Source organism: Rhinolophus hipposideros (assembly GCF_964194185.1).
Source record: "Rhinolophus hipposideros genome assembly, chromosome: 20".
NCBI classification, from domain to species: Eukaryota; Metazoa; Chordata; class Mammalia; order Chiroptera; family Rhinolophidae; genus Rhinolophus; species Rhinolophus hipposideros.
In genome coordinates this window covers 9,802,178-9,811,620 of record NC_138066.1, presented here as the reverse complement: position 1 = coordinate 9,811,620, position 9,443 = coordinate 9,802,178, and the positions used below count along the sequence as shown (strand labels likewise).

Below are 9,443 nucleotides of genomic sequence, written 5' to 3'. Positions count from 1 at the left end.
GTAAGTCTTCTAAGACTTTAGAAATTGCCATGCCTCGTAAAAATTACCTCTTAAAAAACTGTCATTCTGATTGGCTGCTGCTATTAAGTTGAACTGTGTTGCTCCCGGAGATGCTGAATTCCTAACATGTAGTACCTGTGAATGTGATCTTATTTGGAAAAAGTGTCTGTGTAGATGATCAAGTTAAAATGAGGTTATTAGGGTGGGCTCAAAACCAGTATAATCGGGTTCTCATAAGAAGGGGACATTCTGACACAGGACGATGTGAAGGCACATCGACAAGCCAAGGAGCACCTCAGGCTACCAGAGGCTAGGAGAGAGGCACGTATTCCCCTTCACAGCCCTCAGAAGGAACCAACGCTACTGACACCTTGATCTCAGACTTCTGACTGAAGACTGAGACAATAAATTTCTGTTGTTTAAGTCACCCAGTTTGTTATGGCAGCCCTAGGAAACCAATACAGCTGTCCTGAAAATAATGTAGCAATTATGGTATCTCCTTATCAGTAAGACTTGTTAAATCAAGACAGGTTCACTGGGCACTTTCCTCTTCTCCCACACGCACGAAAGAAAAAGTAAAAACTCTCAAATACCTTGAGTCTGTTTAATATAAATTAATAGCCCTGATCTAAGTCCAAGTGCTTTACCATCATACCACAGCTGCACATGAGCACAACACTAAGCATATCTACCCATTTATTTTTCTTCTATGGTTAGCCTTTGCACATTTTTTATTGGTTGCTCTTTTCATTATTTGTAAGTGGTCTTTTTAAGATTAGGTACCTTATGTTTGTTTTAGATGTTGCAAATATTTTTTCCCAATCTGTCATTTCTCTTTCACTTTTTCAGATATTATTTTCCACAGATATTTAACATTTTTATGTAACCTAGTATAGTAACCTTTTGTTTTACGACTTTTGAATTTAATGTATTGCTTAGAAAGCCTTTTTCCATTTCAAGATCATAAAAATCTCTTTTTCTCCCTAACATTTTCAGTTTTGTTTTTTATGTTTAGGGATCGGACCTCATTTTTTTCCAAAAAGCTAATTGATCCAGCACCATTAACTGAATACAACCCCTTCCATTAATATGAAATGCCACTTTTATCATAAATTCCTAAAGATATATGGGTCTGTTTCTGGCCTTTATTTACATGCTGACTTCACTTGCCTTTCTTAAACAATGGGCCACAGAAACATACATGCATATATTTTGAATAGCCCAGATGATGTCCAGCTAAAGAATGCATGAATGGGCTGCATTTTGGGGATTACCACAAATCGCTCCAATCATTTGCTGCCATGCAGAAACGTGGGCCTAATGCGGCCAGATCTTCCAAATTTTCAAGAGGTGTTAGACATCCAGATTTTTATATGAAATCTACAGTTTTGAAAATGCTGGCAATTAGTTTTTTAAATTAAAAAAATTACATGGACAAAATACATTTGCAAGCTGAAAGCAGCCAATGGTGTACCACTTGGTAATCTCTGTTCCAGATGCTGAAATGTGATAATACAGAATAAGGTTAGACTGGGTCTAGGTGTTCACCTCCAACTTTCTTCCACTTCCAACAGCAAGAAGAGAGGAAGAGTGATGTAGCAGCTCCGGAAACCAAGGTTATTTGTAGCCAACCCCTGGAAGACAATAGTGTTATCCCTCATCTCACCTCTCACCCATGAGTTGATGTTGTTCCTGGTTCGTCTAGCAACCAGGAGGTAGTAGGTCAGCATGGGGGAAGGGATGGTTGCATTAGCTAAGTCGGGCCTCCCAGACTCTGCAAGTCTGAGTGACAAAGGAGGAATGGAAAGTGTGGTGCTGGCCAAGGACAGATAAGATTCTGGCCCTGCAAAACAAACTGGACAGTGCTGTCATCTCCTTTCTAATAATAATGCAGCCTCCCTGGATACCCGAGTTAACACTGTTTAATCAGCAAAGTAATGGCAATGGGCAGAAGAGTCCAACTCTCACATGGAGTATAGGATCTGCTAGCAGCAGGGACAACTCACGTGGTAGAGCTTCAGTTATTTACAGAGCAAGCCCCTTCACACACATTATCTCACTGTCTCTCACAACCCTGTGAATTAGGCACCGGGAAGAGGAAACCAGCACTAAGTTGCAATTAGAATGGTTTTCAGATGACTCTGGGATATGCAGGAAGGATGTATGGAAGAATAAAGGACTGTCGGTCCCTTCTCCCTCTCTGTGTCCATCTCTGCAGAATCATTTACTCATTCAACAAATTCTTACTGAACACCTCCACTGGGCAAGGGATTCTGCCAGGCTGTGGGAATATAGCAGTACACAGATCCTGGGCATTATCCTTCCCTTTGGCTGGGTCAGTGCTCCTTATTCTGAACCATGACTCAGATTGGCCCTTGCTCTACTCTAATTGGAGCAGTGGCCTCAGGCCAACTTTTGCATTTTGCTCGAGTCCTTGGTTGTTTCCCTGGCTATTGGTCACTTCCTGGAATGCACTGACCCTTTCCAGGACTACATGCTTTTCCTATGCTTGAGGCATAGACAAATGTAGGCACAGACAATGTAGGCATAGACAAATCCCAGCCATGCCTTAATTCGGACCTACTTTAAAAATGTTTCAAGCGCACAATTCCTGAGGGCAGGGATGACATATCAGTTTCTCCTGAAACAGGAAATAGAGCTCAGCTGGTGAGGTGGCCAGTCTCTAGGGCATGGTGGATCAACCTCTTTTCTTTTCAATACTTGTCCACCTACATCTTTTCCTCTGATGCCCTCATCTTTTGGGGTATGTGTCGGAGGAGCAGGAATAAGCAGGGGAAGGAATATGTACCAGGTATGCAAAGCAGCCATCAGGTCTATACATTTAAGACCTCGTCAGTTCAAGTTCTGCAGGCAAACATATTCCCCCACTGACTGTAGTGGGTAGAACTACAACCCCCAAAAAGGTATGTTCAGGTCTGAACCCCCAGTACCTGTGAATGTGACCTTGGAAAAAGGGTCTTTGCAGATGTAATTAGGTAAGAATCTCAAGATGAGATCCTCAATTAGGGTGGGCTCTAAATCCAACGTCATGGATTGGTGTCTCCTGGGGTCCTTAGAAGAGATAGACAAGGAGAACACACACAGAGACAGCGGGTCGAAGGACATGTGAAGATTCACACGAAGACAAAGCAGAAACTGGACTTAGGCTACTACAAGGCCAGGAAGGCCAAGCATTGGCGGCAGCCATGGGAGAAAGGAGAAAAGCATGGAATGGATTCTCCTTCAGAGCCTCCAGAAGGAACCAACGCTGCCGATACCTTGATTTGGGGCTTCTAGCCTGCAGAACTGTGAGAAAATAGTTATGTTGTTTTAAGCTGCCCAGTTTATGGTAATATGTTACCGCAGCCCTACATCACAGACATGGTTCACTTTTCCCCTTTGAGCAAGGACTACCACGGACAACTTGACCTGACAGTGCCTTCATTCCTTTCCCCCGGGGCCTTAGGCAACAGTTCTGATGGCTGTATGATGTCCAGAGACACCATGAGTGTCCACCCAGCAGGTGTCTATTCACCAGCAGAAGAGACCTGGGGCCCCTTGTGAGATGCTGGGCTCTGGAGCTTTAGAAGTGGGATCAGGGTTTTCGTCATTATCAGATCTCTCTGCTCCAATCTCAGCCCTTTCTTCTTGCCTGATCCAAAGGCTGTTTTCTAGCTGTTCTTCGGCAATTTCTAGCTCTTCCTCGGTTTTTACAACGGCCATGGTTTCCCTGAGTAAGTGTGAGGAATACAGTCCAAGTTTGGCTTTACAACCAAACATTGCCTCCTAAGGGCTCTGCTGCAAGGAAACATGGAAGGCTTGATTCCTTATCATTTGCATGAAGCGCAGGCCTCCGGCCCAGTGATGCGAGTGGTGACTTTGCATTCAGGCACTTAGCATGTTCTTGACATCATGGCATGCTCGCTCCAGGGAGCCCTGGCCTTGGCCAGGATGGTACTTACCAGGGACAATCTTTCGGTCTGGCCATACCTCATTGAGCTCATTAACAACCGGGTTTGTGAACCCTATACCACTGTCAGATTCCAACACGCTGGGTGTGCCAAGAATTGTGAAAATATCCAATAGGACACTGACCACCTCATGGGCCTGTCTGGCTTTTAATGGTCGTAAAATAATAAACTTGGCTAAGTGGTTCTGATAATATAAAATCAACTTGAACTCGCCATCAGCATTTGACTGCATGTCAAGTATTTCAACTTGGCATCTGGAGTCAATATCCTTGAAAGGCATGGGCTTGGGTGCAAGGCCTCTCTTGGGTACAGGGTTCTTCTGATGGCAGTGTTTACACAGAGTCAGATATAAGACAATGACTTCTTTGGTGATATTCCCATATTTTGCTTGCAGCTCTTTGAGCATACGCGTCCGCCCACCATGTCCAATGTTGAGATGTGTATCATGAAGAATATCAAACAACTCTTCCTTATGTACCTCATACCGTATTCTATCTTGTTCTCCATAAGTAGCCTCTAGTAGCTTCTCTGTGCCCCGTATAGAGATCATGTCATATTTTGCTGCACGGCGATAATCACGTGATGATTTCTTCCTCTTCTCCTTAGCTACTTTGACTTCCTTTATTGTTTGAAAGTACTTTTCTTTGGAAAATACCTTGCTGTTGTAACTTTTGCTTTCTACTAACTTAGTCACGCTTGTGAGAAACTTTTCTCTCATGTTACTGATCTCCATTTCCATTTCACTTGTATTTGAAACATTGGGAGGATCATTTCCAGCTCTCCGTGGCATCATGGAGAACTGCAAGAAAGATCCTAATAAAGAAAGAAACAGAACAAAGTTAAATTCACTGATATTCCATCTCGAAGATCTTCCCTCCAAAGTTCCTCATTAATTTCTTTCATCTAAGTTTCTATTTTATTTTTGCTTTTGTTTTTTAAATGCAGCACTGTTGTGGTTTTTTTTTAAAGATTTTATTGGGGGAAGGGGAACAGGACTTTATTGGGGAACAGTATGTACTTCCAGGACTTTTTTTCCAAGTCAAGTTGTCCTTTCAATCTTAGTTGTGGAGGGTGCTGTTTAGCTTCAAGTTGTTTTCCTTTCAGTCTTAGTTGTGGAGGGCGCAGCTCAGTTGCTGTTGCTAGTTGCAGGGGGCGCAGCCCACCATCCCTTGGAAAGGGGGTCGAGGAATTGAACTGGCAACCTTGTAGTTGAGCGCCTACTGGCCCATGTAGGAATTGAACCGGCAGCCTTCGGAGTTAGGAGCATGGAGCTCTAACCGCCTGAGCCACCGGGCCGGCCCTCATCTGATTTTTAAGACTACTATATGGAAGAAAAATAATAGACTTACAGTATAGAGCAGTAACAAAATAAAGCAAGTAGAAAGCCAACTAAGATGATTCAAAACCAGAGCATGTCAACAGTATTTCAAATCAGTAGGATATATATATATATATATATATATATATATATATATATATATATATATACACACACACACACACACACACACACACACACACACAATATGCAGTAATTTTAGACTTTAGGCAAACAAAATAAATAATGAAACCATTAGCTTATACAGTGAAACCTAACTAACTGGTCTTTATAAATTGAACAGGAGAGAGGATAAATGGAAATCCCTAAAGCATTACAGGCTAGTATCTTACCCTCCGTACCCTTTAAAATAATATAAATGGGAAAATGTTGCTAGAAGGTACCACATAATACAGTAATCCCCCTTTATCCGTGGTTTTGCTTTCCACGGTTTGTTACCTCTGGTCAACCTTGGTCCAAAAATATTAAATGGAAAATTCCAGAAATAAACAGTTCATGAATTTTAAATTGCACATCATTCTAAGTAGCGTGATTAAATCTCTGGCCATCCAGCTCAGTCCTGCCGAGAACGTGGACAAAATCATCCCTTTGTCCAGGGTGTATCCATTCTGAATACCACACTACCCACCCATTCATTAGTCACTTAGCAGCCCTCTTGGTAACCACACTGACTGTCCTAATACCGCAGTGCTTGTGTTCAAGTAACCCTTATTTTACTTATGGTCCCTGAGCCATTCACATAACTTTTATTACAGTATATTGTTATAAGTGTTCTATTTTATTATTATTGTTATTAATCTCTTACTATACCCAATTTATAAATTAAACTTTATCATAGGTATGTATGTATAGGAAAAACAGCATTTGTAGGGTTTGGTACTGTGTGGTTTCAAGTATCCACTGAGGTTCTTGGAACGTATTCCCTGTGAACAAGGGGGGCTACGGTAATAGTAAACTCTGAACTTGAAATTAGCACTAGCGTGGGCATTTTAGCATTACCACAGTTAACATAAACAATTTTTTGTGGCTGAACAGTCTGTCCTCATTTTAGGAGAATCAAAGAGAAAGCGGTAGGATATTTTTAAATGATGGCTTTTCTGTCAAATGTACATAGGATTAGTAAATAAGATTCTGAGTCCTGACCCTGAGGGATCATGTTCTCATAACTGTCCAGCATTGTGTCCCTGCATCAGTCCTTCGGAGAGGCTTCCAAATACTTCCAATCTTTGGTCATATCCTCAAATGTTGCTGCCTGCTGAAATGACACCAGCTGCTGCCAAAAGGACCAGTCTGTCTGGGGAGCCTGGGCTAAGGAGCAGCTGCAGCAGGACTGGGGAACATACAGTAGAAAGTACCAGGAACAAAAGTGTGCCAACATAAATGATTCTGGATGTGAATCGTGAATATTACACAACAGACTTTTACTTCTGTTTAAGTAAAGGTGTCATAGTCAACAAGATGAGTCCAACTTGGTGGGTGAGGAAAAGGGGTTTTGTCCACCTGGGAGTTCTGTAGGCCTGGCCTGTTTTGACACTGCCTGAGATGGAGCCCACGTATTTCAAGAATGAAGCAGAGTCCAAGTCAACTTGAGCACTCCAAGACGGGGAGATACTTTTGGGTACAGGCTTGATGGATCTGAACAGAGGTAGCAACATATGTTTCCAGAAATGGAAAAATTAACCTATAGAGATATGTCAGGAGATCATCACGCTAAAAAGGAGATACCCCAAATGGAGTCCACACTCCATCAAGATTGGAGAATTCCTCAGAGAGAAAACTTGATAGACAGGCTCTAAACCAAGATTCCTTAGAACAGCTCCAGGATATGTGATGGCAATGAGGCCAGGGGAAGAGTTCATATGATGATCACAGGTATTCCAACAATCTTGGAAAACAAGATCCCTGGGATCCCAGCCATCAAATGAAGAGCTGAGGGGCAGAGCAGAATCCTGAGAAGCAGAGAAAAATGGAAATGTTTAAAAGCTCAAAGCAAGAGTCTTAATTAAACTGAGCCTACTTCCAAGTTCCTGAAGTTTCTCCAGTAAAAGAGCTTCAAATTCTCTTGCTCAGTATCATTTATTAATCAAGGAACATTCCTGATTTTAAGACATTAGTGACTGTGAAACCATTGATTTAATGACTTTTTTGTTGAGAGGAAAAAACAGAGAATCTAGATTGAACATTCAAATTTAAAAATGTGAAAAATACGCATTTCAGAATTGAAGAAATAAGATATTTGCACAATGTTCTTTAAGCCTGAGCTCAAGATCCTCAGCGCAAACTGATGTTGTAAATGCTCTGAGAAGTCCTGCAGTTCAAAACCCCAGGTTGTTTCATCCACCAGTGTCATTTAATCACTGACATGGGACCTTGTTTCTGAAGAAATATCTATTATCATCCCACAGTACTAGTGGTCTTCAAAAGAGACTTGAAACTACACGGTATTTAATAGGATCCAAGAAAACACCTTCCAGACCCCCCCACTAAACCAGCATCTTTCAGAAATTGAATGGCTGCACTGGCCACTATTTGAGGGCCTTCAGGGTCTTGCACAGGAAGTAAAAGCCTCATCTCCATCCTGTAAAAGAATTTAGAGGAAAGGCTGGAAATAATTCACAATCAAAAGATGCATAATCTCAGTCTTAAAATAAGACGTGGTCCTTACTCTATACCATGAAATTCTAAAACATAGCCCAAGAATCACATTTGGCTAACAGATCTATTTTGGTTAGTCTATCCCGTGATTTTTTTTAAAATCGAATAATTTACGGATTAGATTTTTTACTACACCTTCCAGATTTCATGTAAATCTCTACATTTCTGACCTTCTCGACAAATGGGAAGATCTGGCCACTCTGAAAGCTTTGCTGCCTGGTTGGAGATGCAGTAGTTCCCTTTAGAGGCTGCACTCTTCTGTTTCCCACAGTCCCCAAGCTACCTACTTATTCACCTTACCTGTCCACCCCTGTAAATTATCCGAGTTTTCAACAGTTGTTCTCAAGCAGCGTGAGAGAAATGCAGTCACCTTCCGGGTGTGACCTGTGCTAGTGGGGTAACGGATCTGGAAACATCCCCCTCCTGACCAGCTCTGATTCTTTGCTTTGGCTATCCCATCCCCACCCCCCACCTCAAATGTCTTTCCATTGATCTTACAAACCACACCCAGTTCAAATCAGCTTCCTTCCCGATGCATTCAGCAACTTTGGAAATCAGCCATTTCTCCCTCCTCTGAACAGCACTACTCCCTGGAGCTCTTTGTTGTGTATCGATTAGGTTCAGGTGTACACAACTTAGAAGGTAGGGGCTAAGCCTTCCGTCTACCTCGCTGTATCCCCCGAGGGCAGACGAATACAGAGACAAAAGATGTTCAAAGGATATCTGTCAAACACTTCGCTTACAGGTACAGTAACGAGGCAAGAGTCTAGGTTTGGGAATTCAATGTCTGATCCTACTGTTTACTGTTACTCACTTGGACGTTACCGAGGCTTCAGTTTCCTCAACTATAAAATGGGGAGAATACTAGTTTCCATCACCATGGGTTATGACGACTCAGCGACAATGCAGAGAGCATCTTCCACAACACATGAACTCTCGCTTATTCCTGACCACTAGGTTCGGGCATCACTTCGTGTGGCCTGTCTCCCGACTTCGCGGACTCAGCTCCCAACTTGCCAGGCTCCACACGGGTTCAGCCCTCTTTTTGCCGCCCCTGCCCAATTCTCAGAAAGCAGCCGGCTCAAGACTGAACGAACACGTAGGCCGCGGTTGGAGGGCCGGAGACCACCGAATCCCGGTCATTTTGCAGGAGAGGAAGGCCCAGAAGTGGGAAAAGATGCGCCAGGAGCCGCAGGGTCCGGAGTCGCCTCCACCCATTGGTAGTACACCCGCACCGCTCGTGGCCTCACCTCCGCCGGCAGCTGTCGGAGGCCGCCCGCCGATTCGCCCGCCAGAATCGGCTCTGCGCCAACCTGAAGCCCCGCCCCACGAGCCAGGGAAGGAATCCACTTATCCTTGGTGAGGAATATGGCCTTCACAGGAGTCCTGCCCAGCTGGTAGGCTGCTCCGTGCTTTGCATAAGCTGCGGTTTGAGACAACCAAGGTGATACCCAGGGCTAGCTTAGGTGACTTTGACT

General features: G+C 43.3%; 1 protein-coding gene across 1 annotated transcript in view; it reads right to left on the bottom strand.

Moving 5' to 3' along the window:
- Positions 1–592: 592 nt before the first annotated feature.
- Positions 593–9,443, bottom strand: part of RPL26 (ribosomal protein L26) — a 13,673-nt gene continuing 4,822 nt past the window's right edge. The window contains exon 5 of the mRNA XM_081030186.1: positions 593–4,784. The gene's annotated coding sequence lies outside the window, so the exon portion shown is untranslated. The remainder of the gene's footprint in view (positions 4,785–9,443) is intronic.